Source organism: Euprymna scolopes, chromosome 18 (genome assembly GCF_053919585.1).
Source record: "Euprymna scolopes isolate OS-2025 chromosome 18, ASM5391958v1, whole genome shotgun sequence".
Lineage (NCBI taxonomy): Eukaryota > Metazoa > Mollusca > Cephalopoda > Sepiida > Sepiolidae > Euprymna > Euprymna scolopes.
The window spans coordinates 95,448,279-95,469,335 of NC_136499.1; the positions used below are offsets into that span (position 1 = coordinate 95,448,279).

General features: G+C 34.5%; 1 protein-coding gene across 3 annotated transcripts in view; it reads left to right on the forward strand.

Moving 5' to 3' along the window:
• Positions 1 to 21,057, forward strand: part of LOC145297688 (metabotropic glycine receptor-like) — a 1,009,734-nt gene that overhangs the window by 732,074 nt on the left and 256,603 nt on the right. The window lies entirely within an intron of this gene.

The following is a 21,057-nucleotide window of genomic DNA, read 5'->3' on the forward strand; positions in this document are numbered from 1 at the left end:
AAGTTTTAGGGGGAGAGGGAGAGTATAACTATTGAGAGAAGTTGTAGTGTGACGAGTTCTTGCTGTGGCTGTTTTGTAAAGAGGTGCATAGTAGCGGGCAAAATGCATGACAATGCGCATAAGCAAAGTAACTTAGAAAAATGAATCTTAAATATTAAATACAATGTTCCATGACACAACAAAATGTACGAGCTGCAAAAGAGACGAATGAACAGAGTTACTTAAATTACTTATTTTCAACTATAGTGAATCCATAATATAAAGGGTGGTAGTTGTTATGTATGTTTGTATGTTTGTATGTCCGACAACGATGAACCGAATGCCCACAAAGATAGCATTTTTTGATAAGCGTTATCCCAGATCAATAATATCTAAAGTTTACAAAAAATATCCATCCTTCGATCCTAAACTGGCGCAGAATCCGTGAAGGAGGGTGCGGCTTTCAAACAACTTTTTTTTTTACTTGGGGGTTACCTTTTATCAAGGCCCGAAAACCACTTGAGGATAAGGGTTAATGGATAATTTTTTAATCAAACAGTTAATTCCTTTATGTCTGCTCATTCCTTGAGGATCTATGAAATAATGAGTTATTAGTGCGTGTATGTGTGTATGTTTAGAGAGAGGAATGGGACGGGCAAATGAGAAATATGGGATAGGAAGACGAATGTTTAAGCCGGAAAAGGGGGGAGATATGGAAAGATAAGGAAAAGATAGCAGTTGTAATAGAAATATTACACTTTCACTCCTAATAACGCCGGATAGTTCTAGTTTGCATCTAGGATATACCTATGTATTTATCCATATTTGTGGGAAAAAGAAATCCTAGCAGAAAATATCCGTTGGGATTTAAAAGTCTTGCTAAGAAACAGCGATTCAAACCGTTAGAAAACTGCACCGACGCAAGATAAAGACTCGTTTTATCATTATTATTATTATTAGTAGTAGTAGTAGTAGTAGTAGTAGTAGTAGTAGTATTGAGACCGAAAATGCAAAATAACACGACTATGAAACCAGTAGGGGATAATTCTGATCATTTATTAAATAGGCTTTTATTTTCTAGTCCATATGCGAAATGTTTTAATCGTATTATTTTTATTAGTATATCCAATATTGAACAGGAACCATCGAACTGTGTGCTATTTGAACAAGATGATATTGAGAAGAAAGGCGAAGGACGATATTTGTATGTTCATTGGTTTCTTTTTTTTATTTCTGTGTATTATTGCCCTCACTCTTTTTATTTAGTTGGTTGTTGACTATATTTTTGTCGATATGCACTTTGTCTTTCTTCGGAGTTATTTTTCCCGTACTCAAATATGAATTATCACGTCTGTACTATGAACAATCATGTTTCCGACGCGATTAAATGAGATAACCATTCTAAAATTGATGCTGTTCCGTGCCAATATATTTTGCAGTATTCAAATTGGCTTAATTAAATTTAAAATAGTTTAGTGCTTCAGTAGAAAGCACTGAAGTAGTAGTAGTAGTAGTAGTAGTAGTAGTAGCAGCAGTAGTGGTAGTTGCTGTTGTAATGGTAGTAGTAATAGTAGTAGTAGTGGTAGTAGTTGTTGTTGTGGTGGTGTCACACCTTGTAATTCAAACATCTTATCCGTCTATAAACCACTAGACATTTCAATGATACTTCCTGCAAGATTTGGATCAGTTCTGCCCAATAGTTTTTGAACTAATACGCGTGTATTGCTTTTTTTATGGAGTTCGATCTGACAATGCATGAAGCCATTTGATGTAAGGAGCTAAAAAATGGCACAAGTGTTAACTAGATAGATTGCGACCGTCTTCCCCCCAAAAAAGCAAAGCAATTCTTTCCAATTTGTCATGAATACAAAATGTGGAGAGTGAAGAGAAATGTAAGGGAGGCTACCAGAAGTAAACTTATGGTCGACTTTCTTATCTCTATTAACTTTTGGCATTAGAAGAATTCCTTTACTTTGTTAGCTTTTTAACAAAACGTATTGCCATTGATGCGTAACTGTCTACTCTGGCAGACGACAATTACGTAGCAATTTGTGAGTTTGGCAGAAAGACTTTATTCACTTCACATTATATCACAATTTCCCAATTATTTTTCCTCATTTTCTTGATACTCCTACAGTTGGTGGTGGTAGTAGTAGTAGTAGTAGTAGTAGTAGGAGGAGGAGGAGGAGGAGGAGGAGGAGGAGGAGGAGGAGGAGCCCGGTTGTAGTTGCCTTAATACACAGATACCTGTTAGTTTTTCATAGTTAAGAAACTTGGACCTGGTCAATACTTAAATAGGTGACTATTTGGAAATATTAGGTTGGTGCAAAAATAATCCCGTTTTTGACGTTCAATTCCTTTCATAAAAACTTTATTAATCGAAATAAGAACCATTAGAATCAACACATTTTTGCCAACGAGAATCCCATTAGCACAGAAATCCAGAGTTCTAAAAACGACGAAGTCATTAAAGGCTGATTCGGCATCATCTAGGCCTTTGAAGCATTTTTTGCGCAGGAAGTTGTCGAGATGTTTGAAAAATTGGTTGGCGAGAGGTCTGGTGAATATGGCGGATGAGGCAGAGTCTCGTAGCCCAATTCGTTAAGCTTCTGCAGGGTCAGTTGAGCAATATGCGAGCGAGCGTTGTCATGGGAGAGAATTGGTCCCTTCATATTGACTAATCTCGGGCACATACGTTGGAGCTTCTGGTGCATTTCGTCAATTTGTCGGCAACACTTCGCCGTAATCGTTTCGCCCGGATTCAAGAAGCTGTGATGGATGAGACCGGCTGCAGACCATCAAACAGTTACCATAACCTTTTTTTGGTGCAATTTCGGCTTCGGTAAGTTGTGGAGCTTCGCCAGCATTCAAGTACTGTGCCGAACGACGCCAGTTGTCGGAGAGGATCCACTTCTCATCACACGTTACAATCCGCTTGAGAAATGGGTCATTTTTGTTACGCAGAAGGAGCGTAGAAGACACTTCAAAACGACAATTGTTCAGGCTCTCGTCACCCTTGTCGAAATTTCTTGAACCGGTGTGCCACGCGTTCGTTAGTGGTTCTTAAGCTAAACGCATCATTGATATCACGAGCTGTCTCGGCAGTTTTTCGGCCTATTTTGATCTAGAGCAAGAAAATCGTGCGGATTTGAATTTTGTCCATGCTGTCAACAAACCTGCAAATAATTGAATGAAGAAATTGAAAACGGTAAAGAATAGCACGATTCGATAGAGCGAAAAGGGCGCTTCAATATGATATGCAACATGGCTATATGTATATCAAACAATTAATTCAGAAATCATATGTAAAAATTAACATGTGAGAAAACGATATGGTTTTTGCACCAACCTTATACAAAAGAATGTAAGCAAAATGGTTCAGGTGGGTGTTTAAATGAATAATCGCATCATTGGGAAGTATAACCGGTGACAGACTAACATCAAGACACGAGAATAGTTCAAGCTGTCAATTCCGCTTAAGGTAACAAAACTTAGGATAAACTTCTTGAAAAATCAGTTATGTTCCCTATGTATTAGAAACGTTTTCGATTCTTCGTCGAATGATCATCAGAGCAAATGAACAAAAAAAAAACTGTAGAAAATAATAGAATTTCGAAAACGTAGTTGAGAAAAAGAATTTGAAAACGCCAAAAAGAACGTTTTCACATTGTAGCAGGAAAGATGTTAACAATCAAAATTCCCTGGCGCCAGAATTAGCGTCACATGATAAAATTGTATTAATTTAAACATGTTTAAAACATAGTAATTTGTTTCATACAAAATTATAACAATTATAGGTTGTGGGGTTTTGTTGAGGATGGCTTCCAGTAGTTTTTATGTTTTTTAATTTGTTTCGAAATGTATTATTTTAATGTTATTTACTAGAATGTATCTTCCATCAGAAAAGGATACTTATGTCTTTGTAGATGTTGATAAATTAAGTTGGAGTTTACAATATACATTATATATATATATATGTATGTATGTATATATACATTACACACACACGTATATATGTGTGTAATGTACAATATACATTATATATATATGTACATGACTATATATATATGTACATGACTATATATATATGTACATCTATATATATATATATATATATATAGATATATGTGTGTGTGTGTGTGTACATGACTACTTCGTTTAATCACATAAATTAATATACGAAAGTATACTTTTATGCTTAAACTTTAAATATTTACTTCAACAGTGATCAATACATAGGTAGAGCTAGGTAGTAATTTATAAAAAATATATATGGCAATCAAGCTACACAGAATATTCCGCGTTTCATTCTCGTGAGAATTAATCAGGTTTATGCGAAAAGGAGAGTTGTGGTTATCTCGCGTACATTCTATTGAATTTTTAGTTAAATGTAGTAAAAAAAATATATGATTTGGGTGCTATCAGTTTTTTAATATATATATATATATATATATATATATATATATATATATATATATAACGTGTTTCTTATCATTGAGCACTTTAGAAGTGAAATAAAGTCGGTCTACCGAAATTTCAAAAAGGTAGTTAAGAAAAAGAGAATTTGAAAACGCAAAAAGAACGTTTTCACACTGCAGCAGGAAAGACGTTAAAACATCTAGCGATCCAGCGACCAATATAATTTATGCTATCATCAGATGGATTCCGAAACGCAATAAGTTCACCGACATTAACGTATAGATATATATTTGCGCATGTGTAGAGAAGCACGTTAAGTTCATTTACACTTGGAAAGTTCCAATTACATCAAATTTTGACGTCTTAGCAGCTATTTTTTTCGGATGAGGCTGCTATGTCGTTGGTCAGAACTGACAGATCCATACCAAGTTTACTTAATCCATAATAATATAAAGTTTTCATCAAATATTCTATCTGATGTAGTTTCAGAGAGCGTGCAATTGGAAAGGTTTTCTCCTGTTTCGTGACTTAACATTAGATAAAGAAAACGAAAATGCCGGCAGCGTGTGATTGTGCATTTCGCGAACATGAAATGTCGTTATTCATGTGATAATGAGATTTTGTCAGCTTAGATAAAACAGCCATCTTCTAGAGAAAGGGGAGGGGGGTATTTGGAGTCGTGAGTTCGAACCGCAGCGTGTGTACGTGTTGAGGCGTGAAGATCTCTTTTTATAATTCACCATCTTCTAAAATATAAATCTGACCAGTCTGTTTAAATGTATGTATGTATGTATGTATGTATGTATGTATGAACCCGTTTTCGGAGTCAATGGCCAACTAGCACCGTGTATATTTGTATGTATGCATGTGTATATTGGGGTGGAGAGGGCTCCGGTAAGCCGTGGTGAAGGAAACCTTTCTAGGAGAAGCAAATCTCTGATTTTAAAAATCATAAAGCGGGAGACCAGTACCCGCATTAAGCTGGTCTGCAGTTTAACTTGTTGCTGGCTATCTTGCTCTTGTTTGTTGCTGGATCTCAACATTTTGAACCGAGAGAGAGACTTAGCTGTCGTACAAAGCTAAGACTCTGTAACATCATCTGTGTATAGATACTCCCTCAGGCATTTGTCTATAAAAATGGTCCTGTGGCGATGGAAAAGTTGTGACGCGTGGAGGTTTGAAATGCTGGAAGTATGTAATAATTTATCTCAATGACCGTCTTCAGTATCATGCCTACTTGAGCGCGTGAATTCACCAGTAGGACTTTAAAAAAAAGTCATTTTGGGGCTCATAGACATTAAGTGTCTGAGGGAGTGGTACTGGTCTGACAAGACATTGCAATCATCATGTATGTATGTATGTATGTATGTATGTATATATTTTTTTTATTCGTGTTGAATTTACCTATTCGTAACAACCATCATCGTCGTCGTCATGAACGTTGAGGATTTGCGCCGTTACGAACGCGTGTTCATTTAAAAAGCTGTACTACCGGCGAAACGAACGTCTGTCTATTCTATGTTCTGTGTATTTGGGATTGTTTTACTCTTTTATTCATGTTGAATTCACCTATTCGTAATAACCATCATCGTCGTCGTCATGAACGTTGAGGATTTGTGCCGTTATGAACGCATGTTCATTTTAAAAGCTGTACTACCGGCGAAGCGAACGTCTCTCTATTCTATGTTCTGTGTATTTGGGATTGTTTTACTCTTTTATTCATGTTGAATTCACCTATTCGTAATAACCATCATCGTCGTCGTCATGAACGTTGAGGATTTGTGCCGTTATGAACGCATGTTCATTTTAAAAGCTGTACTACCGGCGAAGCGAACGTCTCTCTATTTTATGTTCTGTGTATTTGGGATTGTTTTACTCTTTTATTCATGTTGAATAAACCTATTCGTAATAACCATCATCATCGTCATCATAAATGCTCCTTCGTGTATATTCTACATGTACGTGTATATGTACGTGTGTGTGCATATGTATGTACATGCGTGTATGTATGAATGTATGTGTGTATGTGCATGTTATCATGTGTGTTTGTCGTTGCGTATGTATGTTTGCGTGCATCTGTTTGTATGCATGCTTGTATGTGTACGTGTATATCTTTATTTCGATATGTGTGTGGGGTGGAGAGGACTCCCAAAAGCCCTGTTAAAGCAACCCCTCTGGGTGAAGCAAATCTCTGATTTAAAAAAAAAACATAAAGCGGGAGACCAGTACCCGCATTAAGCTGGTATGCAGTTTGATTTGTCGCTGGCTATCTTGCTCATGCTTGTTGCTGGATCTCAACATTTTGAACCGAGAGAGAGACTTAGCTGTCGTACAAAGCTAAAACTCTGTAACATCATCTTTGTATAGATACTTCCTCAGGCATTTGTCTATAAGAATTGTCCGTGGCGATGGAAAAAGTGTCATGTGTGTAGCCCTGAAATACTGGAAGCATGTAATAATTGATCTGCCATCATTCTATATATGCATATGTGTGTGTATGTATGTATGTATGTATGTATGTATGTTAATATATGTACTAGCGTATGTATGTGTATGTATACCTATTTGTATACGTATGTATATAAGTATGTGTGTATATATCTTTATTTATTTATTTATTTATTTATTTATTTTTGTGTATATATGTTTATGTGTGTTTGTATGTATATACGTATATATATATATTTGTGTGTATGTATGTATAGGTATATGTATATATGCATATATATGTATGCGTATAGGTGCATATATATGTATGTGTAGGTATATGTAGGTAACTTTATGTGTATGTATGTATATGTGCATACATGTGTACGTATATGTATGTAAATATGTATGTATATGTGTGTATGTATTTGTATATGATTGTATGTATGTGTATGCATATGTATGTATATGTGTGTGCATGTGTGTATGTATATGTTTGTATTATGAGTTATATGTATTGTGTATGGATGTATGGATGTGTGCATGTGTGTATGTTTATGGGTATATATGTGTATGTATGTGTGTATATGTATATATATGTATGTATGTATGCCAAGGACCGTCTTTAATGTCATGTCTGCTTGTGCGTGTGAATTCGCTGGCAGGACTAAAAAAAAGGTTATCTTCGGGCTCATGAACTTTAGTGACTGAGAGAGTGGCACTCGTCTGACAAGACGTTGCAATCTTCATGTATGTATGTATGTATGTATGTATGTATGTATGTATGTATGTATGTATGTATGTATGTATGCAGTTATGTCTCGAAAAAACTTCCGACAGAGGCATTAGATTTTCACTAGATTGGTATTGTTTTGAAGACTGACCCTACGGACGACAAATATAAAAAAATTGACCAAAAACATTAATTTCTTTACCCTCAACTGGGCACTTTTCCACAGAGAGGTGTCGCCTTTTTAGCCGATATTTTCAAAAGTCATCGCCTCTTTTCGATTGTCTAGCCTTAGTTTAAACCTACGTCACTTCCGGTTTGGCGATGTGTACAACAGCTAATGTGTCACGTTTTTTTTATTTTTTTGCTTTTTGTTTTTGAGGTTTTTTTTTTACTTTCTTTTCCTCCTTCGATTCACGGGTTCAAGCCTGCCTGCCTACTACCACTTTTTTTTTTTTTGCTCAACACACACCTACAAACACCCGGGTAACGCCAGGTACCCAGGCTAGTAGTTTTCATGGTAAACTATATTATTGAACTATATTGAGTAAATGTTATGCCAGTGCGAATAGCATGCGCGTATCGGTCAGGCTGATTCCATGCCTAATTCTATCTCTTTATTTACAAATGAAGTATGTGTGTGTTTTTGTCCATATGTGGGTTTTTTTTTTTATTATTATTTATGGGAAAAGAAATCCTTGCAGACATTGTCTGTTTGCATTTGAATGTCTTGCTAAGAAACAACGATTGAAACCGTTAGAAAACTGCGATACCATAGTAAATAAAAATACCAAATAGCGCAACCGTGACACTATCTGGTACTAGTACCAATGTTCCCCATAGAGGATAAATCTAATCCTAATAAGGAAAAGGAATGGGGCTTTTTCTAGTCTCAGCTAAACGTTTTAAATAGAGATTTAACAAGTGATTGTTAAATAATTGAGACTTCCATTGCTTCGACTTTTGTAGAAGTCTGTTTAGCATGTTGCGCCGCTTGTTACAGTTTTAAAGAAGATTGACCTCATGTTTTTTTCGTAGACAATCGCATAGTAATGCGCACATCTTCATCTGGGTCTCTCGAGCTTTTTTTTTTAATTTAGTTTTGAATGGTTTTAACCAAATAAATATTCCGGTTCACACCGTATAGATTATCATTGTTTCATAAAAAAAAAAGGAAAAATACAATTAATAAAATTTTTACTTAAAAAATAAATACAGATGGCTAAAACTGAAATTAAGTTAAGGCGATATATGCTATATTGTATTTTTAAGAAGCATCTAATATAACAATCCCCACAACTCATTTGACGCCTTGCCTCGCGCCAGAACGGGTGCTACTAAATACAAAAGACAATATAACAAAATAAATACAGATGATTGTTCTTTGCCGTTTTATTCTATGATGTTAATATCGAACTAAGGCGGGTTCCACAATAATTGATATTTGTATCTACCTGGCACGATCATTGACTTAGTTCTCTTGAAGGCCGGTTTAAGCAGACTATTTTGTAGGCATTGTCTGCCCATCTAATCATCGACTTTTGTCTCGGTTGCTTCCTGTCGATCTCGCAGGACTGGCCACCGGTCGATAATGACTTGACACGAGGAAGTTGTCGGTTCATTGTAGATAAGATGTCGATATTAAAAAGGTGCAATATTTGAATGGGGAAACAGGCGGAATAAAGTTGCTGAAAATACAAACGAGACTCCTGGTGTCTTTGTGATGAGTTTTCTTGCAGCTGTTCCAGGACCGTCAAAACAAGATCAAGATGGACCAGGTATGTTTTCGCGATGTTAAATTCCCGGGAAACTGTGTTTCGTCTCTGGTATTGTCCTTGTGTTATATGTCCTGTCATAAATATTATATACACTCAACATCTTAGAGACGATCACACTATATCACACACGACAAACTACGTATTTTTGCTCTTCTTCTTCACTGATTTTTTCTCTTTTTCTTCACTGATTTTTCTTAATTACATTTTGTCTCGGCAGCCGTGTCAAACGCATATCTTATTTTTCTTTTATTAATATTATTGGAATTTTTCCCCCTTTTCCTTGTACATATTTGTGAATTATTCCATGGATTTCGGCCTTTTGGATTATTTTGGACCATCTTCCAATTACGTGATTTCCTTGGATTTTACTTGTGGGAATGGAAATTCAATTAACTTTCTTGGATTTATATTTTTGGACTTTACCGTCATTGAATAATTTACCTTTCACCAGACTATCCATTCACTTAAAATCACTTTTTTCTTCACCATATTCCCTCTGCTTCACGTTTTATTATCAAGTAAGATCTTTGACTTACTTGCAGTTTCATCAAATACTTTTGTATGCAAAATCCGATCCCCCATTTTGCTAATTCCTACCCTCTGATGAGAAGGAAAGTATTTCTTCGAAACTCCGCGGATTAAGGACTATCCACTTATTAAGTGTTTCCTTTTCAGATTAAATATGCTTTAACTCTTTTTCAAAGTGTTTTAACATGTCTTATTAACTATTTGCTCTTATATATATATATATATATATATATATATATATATATATATATATATATATATATATATATATATATATATACCCGTTGAACAGATACTAAAGATTTGTCATGCACCGTGAAGGAACGCTCACATTATACACATTCATTTATGTACAAGCCCACAACATAACAATGTCTAAAACATATAAAACCGCCATTTTTACATATTGTTTTTAATCGGTGCTATGCCGTGGAGCCTTCGAATGTCATCCATACAGATTAATAAATTCGTAATGATATTTTTAATTCCCCGAAAAAAGTTAAAGAAGAGACTTTAAATTAATTAAAAACTCATTTATTTATAAAAACTAATCAATAATTTCCTTCTCTTCATCTTTCTCTTTCTTTCTTTCCTTTTCTCTTTCTCGCCACTTAAAACATAATGAAACCTCTATGAGTGCAGTGTCTTAGATAGAATTATCCATCTATAAAACAAAACCTCCCGACTTACTATAACAGAGTAACAAAGTCTATTATAGTATACAGTAATCAGACCCGTAGTACTGTGTTCCAATTCAAATAAGTTATTGTTGGACCGTTCTCTTAAATAATCAAATTCTCTCCAATTTCTACGATTCCTAATCATCATGGTGATGTCTCAGCGGCAACATAGCACTCATTAATCGCCAAACTGATCCCATGTACTTTGCGTTCTAGACCTTTTGTCAATCATCCAACAACCCAGCTGCCGTAATCACTACTAAAACCAAGTTTATTCTAGCTAGTCACATCTTGGTCGTTAGACATTTCTCCTGTAAATGTTTACGCGATGATTTTTCCAGACTTAGGTGATGTTGTCGTGTAATTAAAGCTCATTATTCTAATTATTTCTTATTTTTTAATGAGGTTTGATAATTGGTGCTATTTTGATTATTTGGACTACTGTTCTCATCTTGAATATTTCGGCCGATGTAACCTCCGCCCTTCTTTCGAACGGAACCCTTTATTTAATCTACGAAGGTAGCATGCTTCTTCCCGACCATGGTTAACGAAACAAATGCATGCTACCTCTGTGGGTTAAAAAAAACGGTTCTGTTTAAAATTCCGTGTAGATTCCCGAGTTCGACAGAAAAATTATCGAGTTCGGCAACCTACACCTGAAAGAAGGCGGAGGTTACATCGGCTGAAATGTTGTGAAAACTATACTCAGGGTGATAACAGTAGTCAGAATAATACGAATTATCTATCCTCATTTACTAAAATTCACTGAGGAAGGTTGGAGATAACATCGGCCGAAACGGTGTGAAAATAACACTTAAGGTGAGAACAGTAATCCGAATGATATTTTAATACCTTAAAAACAAACTAACTCGACACAAAATGAATAAAGACAACGTTTAACTATTTAACGTGATTTTCTTTCCAAATCATTGACCAGTACGAGAAAAGAAGATAGATCGATAGATAGAGAGTCAGGGGTCAAAATCAGAAATCATAATTAATTATCTTACAAAAAATGTTTAGACACGCCCAAACTCTTAAATCCTTTTTCTATCACACCGTCTCTTTGTGTCATGCGAGGTCGTTACTTTGACCCAATACGTTGTGTCCGAGATAGTCGCAATGAAACACAATAGGAAAGAAATTCGACTTAGTTTTTTAACTTGAAATAAAAACGCATTTATTCATGATAACTGTGCTTTCAGTGGACGACACGTCTCACCTTTGTATAGTTTTTCACATTTACATGGAATTTTATATACACAGTTCTTAATCATGATTCAGGAGTGATTCAACTCTCCGAAAACAGCTTGTGAGAGTTAGGTCTCCATACAAAAAAAACTGACTAAGAACTGTGTATATGAAATCCCATGTACATGCGGAAAACCATACAAAGGTGAAACGTATCGTCCACTGAAAGTACAGTCAGAAGACCATCAAAAAGCCGTAGTACGTGGAGAGACTGAAAAGTCAGGTATAGCTGACCATGTATGGAAAGAAAAGGGAAACATCTATCATTATGGGACGAACTAAAATTATGGACAGAGAAGAACGATGGAGAGTAAGACGACTTAAAGAAGCAGCACATATGCTGGGGAATAATCAACTTCTAAGTAGATCTAGTATAGAATCCAATACGATATGGCAACCAGTAATTATAAACAATAGATAATACATACAAGTAATAAGTAAAAACATTAATATATGTATATAGATATACGTTAATATATAGCAATAATTAGTAATACATAGTGACACTAAGAACTAGAAATAAAATAAGTTCAATCCTCAGTGTGAGCGACCGAAAAATACAATTGCGAATTCCTTAGCACCCCTATCCAGTCAGGGCTGACGGAACAAGAGCACGCTACCCCTCGTGAAGTAGATAGAGGGTTCCGCTTGAAATTCCGTCCAAATTCCCGAGTTCGACAAAAACATTCTCGAGTTCGACGAGATACACCTGAAAAAGGTCGGAGGTTAGATCGACCGAAACGTTTTTAAAATCACACAAATTTTTGTATTTTGTTTTATAAGTCTCATAGTTCGTATTGTAATTAACAAAATTCTGCCGTGTCAAACACGAGTTTCATTCCGAAAACGCTCTCGCCGCCCACGTGGCCACACGTTCATCTCACGCCAGCACGCCTTGCCGAACTTCTCACCACGTGGTGCCTCACTGTCGCCGCATACATCTGTCCTTTTTTTTCCTCTGTGTTTTTCTGTTTCTTCTTTTCCTCCGCTGTTACGTCAACTCGCGCACAGGCAAGGTCATTTGCAAACGTTTCATACGGTTGCTGCTAAATACACGTCAGTAAATCTATTACAAAGCCATATGCGTTTTACGCCTACGTAATTTATAAACTTCGATCACCAAGTGAAAGTCAGCTAACCCTTCAGTGGTTTCCATTTCCGATTATTTCTCAAGCAACCGAACCAGATACCGAGTGAGTTGACTGCTTAATATCAAACATTACACGGTTAAGAGATGGATATTATTTGGCTGCAGGTGTAAAGGGCCAGCGAGAACTGTTTTATACGATTTCGCAGTCATTGAGTACAAACGCGCGAACCCAGTAACCTTTATAGTGTTTGTATTTAGAGCGATTGTGCTGAAAAATAAAAAGCAGCCAATTATGATAATATATATAATTAGAAATAACAGTTGTGTTTCTTTTTTCATCAAAGGGACGACTCGAATATGCATACAAAAGACCAAAGGATATTATTCCTAATAGAAATATACACATGCACGAATCCATATACGTATACACACATTAAATAGAAGCTGCAGATAAAAGAAACTTTTCATAACTGCCATTCAAAATATTTACAAGATTATTTTTGTTTTGTTTATTTTTTATGGTTCTTTTTTTTTTTTCATTTTTATTTTTATTTTTTATTTTTTTTTTTTTTTATTTATTTTTTTTTTTTTTTTTTTTTTTGTTAACGGACAGATAAAATGTGCGGCTTCTCAAATCACAGGATTGAACTTTCCTTCCTCTCATGATTTAATCGCCGATGGCCGTAAAAATTAATGGCCAGCATCATTAGACTTCCTTGTTCCGCCATTTACCTTCGCTTTCTCTATGTATCTTCCCCTCTTCTCCTCATTCACTCCTCTCTCTCTCTCTCTCTCTCTCTCTCTCTCTCTCTCTCTCTCTCTCTCTCTCTCTCGTTTTCTCTCTCTTTCTATCTATCTATCTATCTATCAATCTATCTATCTATCTAATCCCTTTCCCTCTCTTTCTCTCTCTCTTTCTCTCTCTCTCTATCTATCTATCTATCAATCTATCTATCTACTCCCTTTCTCTCTCTCTCTCTCTCTCTCTCTCTCTCTCTCTCTCTTTCTCTATTTAATAGACATTGACAAAGTATCGGTTTTATGTTAGAAATGAGAATACAATTCGTTCTATTTTTTCATGTCATGATTTATTTATTTTGGTTGTTCTATATTATTTTATTTCTTTTCATAATCTTGATTGAATGAAAAACATCCAGATTGATTTCATCTATCGAATATTCCTTTATATCGGAAATAAAAATGAAGTTTCATTTATCCAGGGTAGAACGATAAATTTGTCCCCCGAAATAAAACAACACTACAGTTTTATTTTAAAATATTTTATTGAAAAAAAGTAATCCAGGAAACTTTATTATGCAGTAGAGCTGACATCTATTAAATGTAACCGTCTTAAGCCTCGACCACCGCTTCGATACGAGTCCGGAACTGCGAGCGTGCCTTTTCCACAAGAGACGGTGGGAGCTCGGCGAATACTTGGCAAATGGCGGCGATCAGGCTGGCTTTCGTGTTGTTGGGGGTCATGTTGATGATGTTCTCGGCGTATGACGTAGTCCAACGTGTTGAGCTAAGAGGAGAAGGGGGTCCAGTGAGAGAAAGCTACAAAGTCGTAGCACTCTTTCTGAAGAAAAGCCTGGATCTTTTTGGACTTGTGGGCTGGCGCTGAATTCTGCTGCCGTACCCAGGGTCTGCCAGCGGCAACCTGATTGCACCAAGGGATCGCCACACACTCCAGCACATCCAGGTACTCTTTCGGGTAGGTAAGGTGGCATGATGTGGCCTTCACTTGAAACCAAACCAAAGAACATAACCGTGGCCGGAATCTTCGTTGAGCTGTGATCTCAAGCGTTGAACAGTCCGGATTTGCATTTTGGGGATGCTGGCAATGGTCCTGTTGTAATAACTTCGGTGGGGAGTATGAGTTGTACAGCGGCGCATCTCGATCTCGCTCATGGAACATTGTCTCACTTTCAGGCATGATAGAAGGCACCTGTCGCTCTTTGGGTTTGTATAAAATTGGCCAACTAGTAAGTGGTCTGCAACATCTTTCTTAGGGCGACGATTTTATTGTTCCACCACATATATATATATATATATATATATATATATATATATATATAATTACAATATCTTTTTTAAATACTAACATATATTTTTTAAGTATAGCAATCTTACGCAATCTGCAGTATAAGAAGTGATAATTTTTGATAATCGGGATATTCGAATCTAGTCACAAAGTTATTATTGACATCATAAGATGTCATTCTACCTCAAGACGACCGGCAATTAATATGTGAATTCATCTAAAATCGAAACCGAAGGCAAAAATATAATGGTGCCAGACAGACAGACAGACAGACAGACATAGTAAGGTTTATAAATAAATTAATTTTGATATTCATTGTTTATAATCCAAGTTTTCGAATCGTTTTTTGTATCGCACAAATTGAAAAAATATTTAATAAAAAAAGCATTTTACTTGTGTTACTACGTAATACAAATTAAAAGAATTTACGTAACTGAAATAGGAATTTCATGAAAAATTTCGATTTACTCTTAAAATCGTTGAAAATCGTAAAATATGATTTTCTGTATATAAAAAAATACTACTTGATAAATTTGCCTGACTTTTTTGGAATATAACATTTGTGTTCTGTTATGGGTATGTACATCAGATATTTTAAATTTTTACATAATAATATTATGAAGCCAAAAATGAGTGAATGTAAAAAAAAATGAAGAAACTAAGAAAAAGAATTAACCGAAACATCAATTTTACTGTTAATAGACGTTCGTGCTAACCACAGGGCAACTATTCTGAAAGCGTTGAAAATTTACATTATATACTTTTATGTGCCAGGACACGCCTGGTCAATCGACTCATTCGCGAGTAGACGCCATAGCTGATAATACTTACGCAGTACGTTTGCTACAGTGTAACTTCTTTCATTTTTTACCCTTAAGCAACTATTTTAAGCGGCTAAAGACCCACAAAAATGCAATCATTTGAGCCGCCTCACTCCGCTCTGCAACCTTTCAACGCGGAGTGGATGGAATTTGAAAAAATGAAGACAGACAGACAAACATAGTGAGTTTTATAAATCATATTATCAATATCAATCTATATGCGGACACATACTGTTTAATTCATGTATTGTGCATGAAATCGCAATTGTTAGCATTGATAGATTCAACTACATCACTGACCTTGAATGATCCAATAATGGTTTTGTCGACTATTCCCGTTCATATCATCACGCTTTAAGCACAGTTCAGTCTGCATCGGATATAACCCATTATTTTGGTCGAACCATGAGGTCAATCGAGATTCTACTGATATTCTGTAATAGCAATTACTTTAGAAAAGTCAAATTCCATGTATTTTCCTGACACAATGTTAACCTTTTGAACTGTATACTAAGAGGAATTGCCAAAAGTTCTTCAGGCAACGCATTTTGCACCGTGTGTCGTTTTTGACTCAACTCAGTTTCAACCTCTTACAAAGATCAAATCACTCGTTAAAAAGTGTCGTTTTCGCTATAACTCTCTTTTGTTTGTGTTCATCTCGTGGAAGAAAATTCCTTATCATTCAATCATCTCTGGAAAGCTAACGTAATATTTTCTTAAATAAAAAGTTCCGAATTCAATGCGGTTTTTCAGTAATTGGTAGATTATTTCTCGAAAACATGCTGTAGAAAATTAGGTATCAATTTTAAAAGTTTCAAATCATTATTTTAAATTGCACAATAACTATTTTCATAATATAAGATATTTCAAATAATATCTGTTAAAATAAGCTGACAATTTAGTTATATTAATGACTTTGAAAATTGACACATTTAATTTATATATATATATATATATATATATATATATATATATATATATATATATATACAACAATTATAATTATAAATACCTATAGACACGTGTCTCATCCTTTCGGGAATAATCAGTGCAGGGTGTCACGGTTAATACTGATCGAGAGTGTCGAACCGAACAACGAAGCTATCTCTGAGCCCATTAGCAAGGATCAAATCTATTCGGCCACGTTAATCGCAAGAAATTCTGTTGAAATTTAAATATTTACTTTTAGTTGTTTTTAACGTTTGTTAGAGTGGACCGGTCATAATATGATGATTTTTGCATGCGATTTAAACTGATCGACTTTATTTCAATTGGAAATGCTCAACGATAAGAATCGAGTTTCTTAAAAGGGACTGACATAATTATTTACAATCATAATTATAAATACCTACAGGCACTAGTGTTTCATCCTTTCCGGAATCATCAGTGCAGAGTGTCACGATTAATACCTGTCGAGAGATTCGAACTCGGCAACGAAGCCATTAGCTAGGACCAAATCCATTCGGACATCATTAACCACGAGAAGTATTGTTGAAATTTAAACATTTATTCTTTTAAAAGTTTTTAACGTCTGTCAGAGTGATCTAATCATTATATGATATTCTGGCCATATATATATATATATGTATATATATATATATATGTATATGTATATATATATATATATATATATATATATATATATATATATATATATATATATATATATATATATATATAGTTCTTGCCACAAAAATTCCAGAAATATATACATTTTGCCACAATAATTCCACGAGCAGGTACCCTTAAAGTGGGTATTCATAGTTTCTACAGACTGGAGAAAGCTACCATATATATATATATATATATATATATATATATATATATATATATATATATATACTAGCAAAAGTACCCGTCGTTGACTGGGTTCAAAAAAGCCTACAGAAAATGGACTCTGATTTATGAAAGTATTATAGGTTATGAAAAGGAAGGGTTGTAATGAGATGGCTTCGAACTCAGGGGTATCAAAACCAAAGCAAAATATGATGAAAGTAAAAATAAAATAGATAAACCCCATAATTTATTATACCATACCTGTTCACACTGAAACACTTATCACAATATTCTGTGAATCTATATTAAAAAACCTTATTAAACTTTGTGACATATTTCCATTCTATGGAGGTCAGGTGCGAACGAACACCCAATCATTTTATTATACCATATTTCTTCAAACTGAAACATAATTATCAAAGTATACTTACGCAGATAGATATGAAAAGTCTTTATTAAGTTTGTGCCTACTTCCATTCTATGGGGGCCAGGCGCGAACGCAGACCCCACAATTTTATTATACCATCCCTATTTAAGTTAAAAGATACTTATCAAATTATTCTTATGTACATCTATATCAAAAACACTTGTAAACGTTTGTTTTTAATTTTTAAATTTTTTATTTCCATATTTTGTGGACCAGGCGCGAACGCAGACCCCACAATTTTAATGAACCACTGTTCTGCCAGATCAAAAATACCCATTTCTGTGCCCCAATACATCTTCTATCATTATATGTAATCATTTTCTTTTTAAATAGTCAACCATATAGGAGCCTATTCGTGACCAGACACATACACACACACATACACACACAGACATTCAGCTTTATATATATATATATATATATATATATATATATATATATATATATATATATATCATTCAAACACTACCGTGTTTGAATATATGGTTAAGTGGCAGTTTTAGTCATTTAAAACTGCTTTAAAGCTTCACCACTCACTCATTTTTCGACCAGATTTCAAACAATTGTGATAAAAACTTCAGTAAAACAAAAGTTATGATGCATTTATTGGCATTCAAAATCGTAAAAAATCGTAAGGAGCTGAGCGATGTTTTTTTTTATGGCTGGTTTTCATAACAACCATATAGCTTTAGTGACTAATGATTCTACTAATTCACTGCTGTTGCGAAAGAGAAGTAACAAGTGAAACAGATTGAATGAAAGAATAAAAGATGATAATTGGGGTATTTTATTCAAGCAGACAATTGCCGTACATTGTATTTACATGTGTATGTTATGTATATATATATATATATATATATATATATATATATACATACATACATATGTTATGCATATATGTATATATATGTATATATGTATGTGTATATGTATATATATATATATGCATATATATATGTATATATATGTGTATATATGTGTGTGTATATATATGTACATATCAGTTAAAGAAGAAGAAGAAAAGAAGACCTTACTACTATTTCTACTTTTCATTAATTTTGCTTGTATTGGAAACAGAATTCACTTGCAATGGCTGAGTCTGTTCTGGGTGAATTCTAATCAAATACACTTCATCTCTCACATAAATCCACCAAACTTGGGGATTGGAAGTCAACGATTGGGTGATCTCTAGCCACTTCGCTGTACCAACTGTTAATTCCGTCGACACAGTGCGGATAACAGATTGAGTTTGTGATTAGTTTTATCCCTCATTAATCAGGTTTTTCGTTGTCCAACGCATCGCGTTTTCCAAGTCTGTAAAAGAACGTGATACGGTCGCTTTCTAGATGGACTGTTCTCTTTGACCATGATCCAGCCAATTCAGACGTTTCACGAAAACGACTTGTAAGAGGGAGTTAATTTTGCAGCAGAAACAACAAAACTGCAATCCTGATTAACAAACTCATTGCGCGAGCATCATTACCGACATGGCAAAAGAATGGGTTCAACTATAAACTTGGCTTGAAACAGTTAATACTGAGTTAGAAGTGGTAGCCGATCCGCGGATCATCAGCGATAGAATCGTGACTGACTGATAATTGCACATTTGTATGGATTGGATTGTTAGGATTACAGTTTTCATCTTGAATTTGATTTGCACAACGTTTCGGTCGATGTAACCTCCAATCTTCTTTAGGTGTATCTTGTGGAACTCGGAAATCTTTCAGTCGAACTATGAAATCCAGGTGAAACTTTGAACGGAACCCTTTATTTAATCAACGACGGTTACATTTTCTCGTTCTGTCGGCCATGACGGGGTAGGCGTCTTAAATAATTGAATCAGGATAAATACATCTGTCGCATTGTTCGTCGATGCTTTTGGAGAGAATTGTTAATTAATTACCGTTGTCGTTTTTATAGCCACCAAAACACTACGAATATTTAACAAAAATGTTCAAAAGTTTACTAATAATATCGATTGGTCAGACGGAGTATATAGAAATATATATATATATATATATATATATATATATATATATATACATGATGAAAGTAATGGAAATAGTATTCCGACAAAATCGAGAAAATGAAAAGGAACAAACCGTATTATGTGTTCATCAACGTTTCGTCTTTATTTCGATTCATCCAGAGGAATCTCGAAATAAAGACGAAACGTTGATGAACACATAATACGGTTTGTTCCTTTTCATTTTCTCTCTCTCTCTCTCTCTCTCTCTATATATATATATATATATATATATATATATATAATTTTATTACCGTTTTATCTGTTTAGTTACACATGTTTCCGCTACTGAATCGTATTAACGATCCAGTAACTTCGTCAGATTTGGACAGAAGTCCGACGAAATTACTGGATCGTTAATACGATTCAGTAGCGGAAACATGTGTAACTAAACAGATAAAACGGCAATAAAATAAAAATAAATATATTTGCTCTGCAATAGTATTAAGCACCTTTTATAAGTTTTCACTATTAACCAGTTCAGTAATATATATATATATATATATATATATATATATATATATATATATATATATATATATATATATATATATATAGATGAGGATGTACTCTATGAATGAGTAAATGTTTCTTTAAGGCGTTTTGAGGAAAGGACATGTTATTTCTTGTGTCAGGTTGGAAATAGTAGACAGTGCATTTCAAAAATAGATCTCGAAGATACAGCAAAAAGATTGAGTTGGCCATTTTTGTTGCGTATGAATAAACAAGTAATTTAAAAAAAAAAACGAAAAAGGCAAATAAAATAATTGCGAGACAAATATATCTGACTAATTAGTACAGATGGGGAATAGACAGACTGATGTTTCAATTCGACGAAAATTGTTTGACTTTCATCTGAGTGTTTAGCTGCGTCAAAGCATTTCTATAGAAGGCTCTGTCCGTCCATTTGTATATCTGTCAATCTGTTACCCTAACGTTTAAAATAGGATTTTCAGATCTATTTAAAATGATAATAATAACTTAAGTCAATACCATCTTCTTTTATATAAGAGATCACATTAGAAATAACTGGAAAACTGATTCCATCTTTGACACCATCTGGTTCAGTTGACCTCAAAGA